Source organism: Heteronotia binoei, chromosome 4 (assembly GCF_032191835.1).
Source record: "Heteronotia binoei isolate CCM8104 ecotype False Entrance Well chromosome 4, APGP_CSIRO_Hbin_v1, whole genome shotgun sequence".
Taxonomy (NCBI): Eukaryota; Metazoa; Chordata; class Lepidosauria; order Squamata; family Gekkonidae; genus Heteronotia; species Heteronotia binoei.
In genome coordinates, this window is record NC_083226.1 from 87,113,881 (window position 1) to 87,122,483 (window position 8,603).

Sequence of the window (8,603 nt, forward strand, 5' to 3'; positions counted from 1 at the left end):
AGAAAGGTTGGCGGTGTGGCAGCCACTTTGGGCACGGTGGATGGAGGGGCCGGGGATGCAGAAGCTTCTGTTGGCAGTTCCAGGCTCCCAGATGCTTCTGGCTCCAGTGGAAGTTCAGGGGTCAGAATCGCAGCAGCAGCTGGTCTGGGGGTCCACCAGAACTGCTGGTTGGTCCTGCAGCTCGCTGTCTTCCTTGACTTCATCCCTGGGTACCTCCTGTGACATCAATTGGTCTATGTGCTGCCGCATTGTGAAACCCCCCTTGGTGGTGACCTCGTACATGACTGACCCCAGCACCCTGGAGACTCTGGCCAGAAGCCATGCTGGGCAACCCCAAAGTTCTTTGTGTACACTAAGTCCCCAGTATCAAAACCCGTGTCGGGCATCTCTTGCAGCTCTGGGGCCTGATCGGGGTGCATGCAGTCTAGGAGCATCAACAGCCGCCGGCCCATGAGGAGCTCGGCTGGGCAGTGGCCGGTGGCAATGCAGGGAATGGCATGCTGGGCTAGCAGGAACTTAGCGAGGTGGGCCTCCCAGTCCCCCTGGATGATGCAACGGAGGGACTCTTTTGTGGACTGCACCATCCTTTCCACTTGGCCATTGGTAGCCAGGTGGAAAGGTGCTGACTTGAGGTGCTGGATTAGATTCCGGCCACAGAAGTCCTGGAATTCCCCTGATGTGAAAGCATTCCCATTGTCTGAGATGAAAGTGTCTGGGAGCCTCTAGATGGTGAAAACCTTGCGGACCGCTGTAATGGCAGCTGGGGAGGAAGTGGAGGCAACTGGGGCTACTTAGAGTAGGAGTCCACGATTAGGAAAAATAGCTGACCCTGGAATGATCTTGCAAAGTCCAGGTGCAAGCAGGACCATGGGTTATGTGTTGACTCCCACTGCTGGGCTGACACGCTGGATGGTGCTGTCCAGGTCTCCTGGCATGGTTGGCACCTTGCTACCCAAGACTCAATGATGTCATTGATTCCAGGCCACCAGACATAGCTGCAGGCAAGGGCCTTCATCCACACAATCCCTGGGTGAGAGTTGCGTAGTGCAGTGAGGACTCTTTGCCGCAGAGCGGGGGGCACCATTACCCAACTCCCCCATAACAGACAGCCCTTGTGGACTGATAGTTCATCTTGGCAGGAAGAAAATGCTGCAAACTCTGAGCCCATCCGGCCCGTGGGCCATCCCCTCCACACCCAGTTGAGAACCTGGGAGAGGATTTTGTCCCGGGCAGAGAAACAAGCAATATCCTTCGCATGCACTGGGGGGTCTGGGAAGGACTCTAACAACATTATCTGATGTGCTGGCGCCAGATTCAGGTCCCCAGAGGATAGCAGCAGCTGACTCAAAGCGTCCGCATGGCCCATAGCCCTACCCGGATGGTATTGCAGGTGGTACTGGTACCCTGCTAGGAAAATAGACCACCTTAAGACCTGGAGCAATAGCATCTGGGGCATTTGGCAGTCAGGGGCAAACAGGCCCAGGAGGGGCTTATGATAGATAGATAGATAGATTTATTGTCATTGTTCTCAACAAAAAGAGAGCAACGAAATGAGGTGCTCTTCCACAAACATACCAACACATCAAACACACATATTCATAAACTATTTAAATACATCTAAAACCATTTAAACCATTTAAATACATCTAAAACAGATAATCATTCATAAAACCATTAAAACCATTTAAACCATTTAAATACATCTAAAACAAATAATCATTCATAACCCTGCATTTAACCTAACCACAGCACTTGGATAGAAACTGTCCTTAAATCTGTTTGTCCTAGCCTTCAACACTCTATATCGTCTACCTGACGGTAAGATCTCAAATAGCAAATGGCCCAGATGTGAAGGGTCCCTTAGGATCATTTGTATCTTCCTTTTACATCCCATATTATACAGATCCACCAATGAGGGGAGAGAACATCCACAAATCTTTTGTGCTCTTCTCGTCACTCTTTGGAGTACCCTTCTCTCTGCTTCTGTGCAGCTCCCAAACCACACGAAGAGGCAATAAGATAAAATGCTCTCAATGGAACTACGATAAAAGGCAACCAGCAGACTCCCTGACAGTTGTAGTGATCTTAAGAGTCTTAAGTAGTATAGTCATTGCTGGGCCTTTTTCTCTAGAGCTAAAGTATTTGCCCCCCATGTTAGATCCTGTTTCATGGTAATTCCCAGAAACTTCCATTCTGTCACCTGTTCTATCATAACACCATCAATAAACAACGGCTGGATGTCCAAACTACTCTTCCTGTAATCCACTTCGTCTTATTTATATTAAAAATAAGATTATTTGCTTTACACCAAAGAGACAGCTTTTGAACTTCCCTCCTATACGCAGACTCATCATTCTCAGAGATGAGCCCTACCAACGTTGTATCATCTGCATACTTAATGATTTTGTTACTCAGACTGCTAGAAACACAATCAGACGTGTAAATAGTGAAAAGAAGTGGACTCAAAACACATCCCTGAGGGGTGCCAGTATTTAAGATCTTCACGGAGGAAATATATCCGTCCATTTTAACCCATTGTGAACGACCTGACAAAAAATTCAAAATCCACTCACATATAGAGTCCGACAGCTTCAAATCTTTAAGCTTAAACAACAATCTATGGGGTGATATTGTATTAAAAGCAGAACTAAAATCTACAAACAACATTCTAACATACGTCCCCCTTTTATCCAAATGCGATAAAGCAGTATAAAGAACAGTATTAACAGCATCCTCAGTAGATCTATTTTTCCTGTAAGCAAACTGATATTCATCAAAAATGACAGGAAGGCAGGAAATAACATATTTTCGAACTAATTGTTCAAAACACTTCATTATCACAGAAGTCAAGGCCACTGGCCTATAGTCATTTAAAACCTTTGCTGGCGTCCTCTTTGGTATTGGGACAATAAGGGAAGCCTTCAAACAAGTGGGAACAATGGATTGTGACAAAGAACGATTAAAAATCTCAGTCCACACCCCGGCTAACTGCCCTGCACATTCCTTTACTACACAACCAGGGATATTATCAGGACCTGCAGCCTTTCTAGAATTTACTGCCTTCATTATACACCTAACATTGTGCTCCCTCACAACGAAAGGAGCACCTCGCTCGGTCCCCAACGATGATGTTACTAGTAATTCCGCTTCCTTTTGATCCACTTCAAACCGGGCATAAAAAGTATTTAACTCCTCTGCCAGCTCCTGCTTTCCATTCATACTAGCCTTTAGCGCCTTGAAATTAGTTAACTGCTGAATCCCCTGCCAGGCTTGTCTCAAATTATTCTGAGAAAGCCATTCTTCTATCCTCCCCTTATATGCAGCTTTGGCCTGTTTAATACCCTGCTTCAAATTTGCTCTGGCCACACTGGAAAGTGAGGCATCCCCAGACTTAAAAGCCTTATATCTCCTATGCAAGAGAAACCGATCAGTGAGTATGATAAAGAGCCGGTCGTACAGATAATCATGAAATTTCTTAACACTGGCTACAATGGCCAACCCTTCCTTATCTATTTGCGCATACCTGTGCTCTGGTTTTTGCAATGTCCTCAAATAGTAAGCCACTGGAACCTCACAGCCGTCCCACAGCACATGTGCTAAGACCGCCCCCACCCTGTAAGGAGATGCATCGCAGGCCAAGACAATGGGCATGACGCTTGGAGGGCAGCGGCCTGCCGGCAGCCTCACATCCATGAGGCCCTTTTGTCCAGCAAACAGTGGAGGGGTTCTGCTACCACTGCCTTGTGGAGAAGGAAGGTGTGGTAGAAGTTGAGGAGGCCCAAGAAAGCTTGTAGTTCCACTTTATTAATGGGGGGGGGGGGCATCACAAATGGCCTCCACCTTTTCCTTTGAGGAATGGATCCCATTCGCATCGACCGAATACCCCAGGAAGTCAATCTTGGGCACCCCCAGCACACACTTCTCCCTCTTCACCTTTAGGCCTGCTAAGTCGAAATGTTGGAGTACTGTGCGGAGGAGGGAGGTGAACTCATCCTCCGTGGCTGCGGCAAATAAGACATCATCAAAAAATGGCTGAACCCCAGGGATACCTTTCAAAAGAGAGTCCATTAGATTCTGGAAGATCCCCAGGGCCACACTGACCCCAAACTGGAGGTGCCTGACCTTGAAGGCGCCTCTATGAGTCACTATCGTTTGTGCCTCGATCGTGGCAGCGTCCATTGGTAGCTGTTGATAGGTCTGAGCCAAGTCCAATTTCCTGAAAATTTTTGCCCTTGCTAGGGAGGCCAACACGTGGCTCACCATCAGCACTGGGTAGGCGTGGTCTTGCAGTGCTTTGTTTATGGTACACTTATAGTCTGCGCAGAAATGGACGCAGCCATCAGGCTTCACTGGGGTGACGATGGGCTTTTCCCAGTGTGCGTTAGCAACTGGCTCCAGTACTCCCTGAGCTACCAGGAAGTCTAGCTCCTCCTCTATCTTATGTTTTAGGGTGAAGGGAACTCACCGTGCCTTCAGCCTTATGGGCTGGACATTCAGATTTAGTTGTAAGGACACTGGGGGGCCTGTGTAAGTTCCCAGGGTCTCGCTGAAAACTGCTGGGAACTTCCCACAGATGTTTTGGACCGTGTGGGGACCTGATTTAATCCCGTTACTTGGATCCTTAAGGGTCCAAACCATGTTTGGCCCAGCAAGCTGCCCAAGTCCCCTTCCACGACTATCAGGGGCAGCCATCCTGAGAAGTCGCTGTACTTCACCCTTGGAAACCCCACTCACTTAACTGCGATCTCCCATTTCTGAAGCACGAACAGGGATGGCTGCAGTTTGGCTTCCCTCCCTGGGGCATAACCTTCAGAAAGTCCTAAGAGAAATTACAGTTTGTCTGGCCTCTGAGTTCACGTCCATTTTGCATGGTTTGCCCTCAGTGAGAACAGTCAATTGCAATTTCCCGGTGGAGGGCAGGGGAAGTTGGCATACCTGTTCATCTTAAGTGGTGATGGAGTGAAGGCCTTCCACCAGGGCGGCGTTCTGGTTTCTGCCCAGATCCTGCTGGCCGGCACTTCTCGGGGTGGAGCGTTTGGACCGGGAATTGTAGCCCCTTGCAAGATGGCCCATTTTCCTGCATTGGTGGCAGACTGTATCTCGGAATTGGCAGGAACATCGAACGTTGCAGCTGGCACACTCTCGAGCAGGCGCTGTCTTGGATGAATGGCTTGGTGTTTTTTTCTGTGCCTTGTGCCATAGCTTGAGTGCATCGCCTTCCCTGGAGACCTCTGACTCGGATGAGGAGGAAGCAGAACGATGCACAGAGGTGGTGGCTCACTCCTTCCTCGATTTCTCATACCCTCCTTGATGGCCTTGGCTAGGTCAGTGTCATCTTTACCCATCAACTTTCGCCTCAGTTTCTCGTCCCGCAGGCTGAAGATGAACCGGTCCCTTAGCGCTTCTTCAAGGACTGGAAAGTCACAGCGGAGTGACAACTGGCGGAGGGCAGCGCTGAAATCTGCCACCAACTCATTAGGTTGTTGGCGGAGCTCCATGAACTCGAGGCGGTGGGCCAGGATGGTTGGTTGTGGGGCAAAGTGCTTTGTGAGGGCTGTGATGATCTCATTGAAGGTGGCCTCCTTGAGGGTCACGGGCGCCATTAAACCTTGGGCCAACTCCAGGACGTCCATGCTGCAGGAGCTGAGCAGCAGCACCTTCTTCTTGCACCCTGTGACTTCGTTGTAGTCGATGTGGTTCTCGAGTTTCTCTAACCAGGTCTCCCATCTCTCTGGGCAGCCCACATTCAAAGCTTGAATTGGGCCTGCCGTAGCGACCATTTCGTCAGCTGTGGTAGTGCAGAGCACAATGCTGGATCGGAGCAGTGATGCATGATGTGATGCCGGCTGGGCACCAGGATCCCACCTTCGTCACTATTACATAATGGGTTCTATGGATCGATGAGGCGAGGTGGTAGTGAAACATCAGCTCTTTATTGATTACATAGTAAGGCTAAGCATAAGACTGCTGTACTGGGCCCACTATATACACACCCGTGTTCCCATGCGAGTGTTTGATTGGTCCATTCAAACCAGTAGGGGGCCTGTGATTGGAGCAGGGCAGCAGGGTTTTGGATCCTGCTGCCCATTGTTCCCAAGTCCCCAAGCTCTGGCCATCTGGTTCCAATGAGCCAGGCAGGAACACGCATTCAGTTCTCACTTGAGTCCGCATACATTACAGTAAATATGGTCCCATATAAAATAAGTTCCCTTCTTGTCTCTATAAAGCTACCATCTTTATTTTCTGAATTTGTATGAGTGTTTATAGAGTACTTTTTCAATTAATAATTTTGATTTTATTTCTTTTCTTTTTTAAAAAAAATAAAAACCATTTCATTAATTAAGGCCTGGTTCATTTGAGAGATCTACTGAGGGAAAAAATCCTTGTAAACGTAGGTGGAGATCCTGCTTGCTATCCCCTCTCACATTGTCTGGGTCTCCTAGCTTATTCCCCCAACAAACTCAGGAGATTCTCACAACCTCTTAGGATAACAATTATCACTGTGAAATGCCCTCTCCTATGCCAGCACATAAATGAAGTTTAGAGATGTCAGTAGAAAAAAAACCCCTTAAGGGAGACCTGGTGAATGTTTGTGTCTCACTGTGCCAAATACTATCTACTGTTGCTTCAGCATAGATCAGGCCATTACTTGGTGGCTTTCTTGCAGGCTAGTAATTTCCTTGTTTAGAAGCCTAGTTTAGCCAGCCTTACTGCTAGATTCTTTGGTGGGGGGATTTTATACAAAATAAGAGCTACAGGGATGTAGGAAATTAATTCATCACAGAGTGCTCACCTTACTTCCCATACTGTATGCTGTCAGCAAATGCTTTGAGGCATAATTTTCCTGTAATGCCCTGCCTCCCCTTCATTATCCCAGATACATAATTCATACACATTAGCCTAACCTAACCCAGTTTAATTTATTCTGGCTGTTTTCTGGTTAGGGGTGAAATTGTTCCTGCTAATAGGAGTTTTCTCCCCAAAGATTACCTACCCAAGGCCACCCTGCCCCCCAAAAAATCAAAATTAAAGAAAAGGGATGCAAAATGCTGAGATAAGGTTACAGTTTCCTAACATTATGGATGCAAAGAAAAATATTGTTCTGTCTTTTTCTGTCAGCCATTATTAAGATTAAGAAAGCACAGAGGATCACAGAAATACAATCAAATGTATGAAAAGCCTGAAGGTAACAAAATTCAGAATATTTTGTACAACAGAACATGTGTTTTTCACAAGTTCTTTCAATGGGTGAAAAGAGGAAATCTTGTATTATTATTATTAATTGTCACAGTCAGATATTTGATGATGTTCTGCAATTTAAGACCTACCCAAGTCCTTGCATTTATGCCACTAGTTTGGTGATGATCAAATTCACTATTTGCTGGTCCACTGTTGGAACTTGCTGGATTGCTGCACATTAGCATGTATGCACACGTGCACCATCAGCTTTTATACGTAGACATTGTCTCTGAAAGCCTGACAGTGCTGCTGCATAGGTATACTTCTTTCCTCTGCCAAAGCTAGATCTAGAGTTTTTCAGTGTAACACTGATATTTTAATTCATGTGGTTTTAAATCTGGGGGGAGGGGAAAATAAATATGCCTTTAGAGCAGGGGGTGCCAAATGTCCAGCCCACGGGACAGAACCACCCCACCCAGGGCTTTAATCTGGCCCATAGGGCTCTTTTCTTCCCTCCCCCCTCCTCACTGTTTGAAGCTCGGAGGGTGACAAAGTTTCCTGTTCTTTCAGTTTCTTGCCTTTTCTTGTCTTTGCAGGCTGCAGCAGAAAGCAAAGCTGTAAGGAAAATGTGGAATGGATTTTCCATCAAGGTCTCTGTACCAAGACAGATAGGACCCAGAGACCTTAATGGAAAATCCATTCCATGTTTCCCTTGCAACTTTGGGCTGCAATGTGTTTCAATGGAGTGGAGATCAGTTTCACTTTCAGCATTCCTATATAGACAGCTGAAGCTGATGTTTCCTGGAGTTGTGTCCTTGCAAATAAAATGTTGGTGCTTTGAGCCAGCTTGTCTCTGATTAATGGACCTGACATAGTGTGTACTCTAACTTGGGAAGTTGGGAACCCACAGCCAAAGGGGGATATGACACTGGAGAGCCATTGCTTATCTGAGTAGATCCCGGGGCGGGGGGGGGGGCTGCCATGCCATTTAATTGTTTTCCCAGGCTGAGAGCATTTTAATGTTTAGTTTCTGCTGTGATCCTTGCACTTTTTCTCGATGTTTTATTTTAAAAATTGTATTGTGAAATCCCATTATTTCCCAACCTTCCCATTTTAAACGAAACATCACAAGAGTTTTAAGCATGTTTGTATTTTACGTTAAAATAATATCTTTAATTGTGTTTATCTGGGTTCTTTATAAAGTTTATATCTCTGCTACCTCATATTACATCTTATGACACACATGGCCTGGCCCCACAAAGTCTCATTTGTTTCAGATCTGGTCGTCCTAACAAATGAGTTTGACACCCCTGATTTAGAGAAGCTAAGATAGCTGTGGTAGGAAGCAAAAAACTGCAACCAGCTCTGTACAGGATAACTTCTTCTATCTTAGTACTGAATACTGAAGAGCATATAATAAAGAC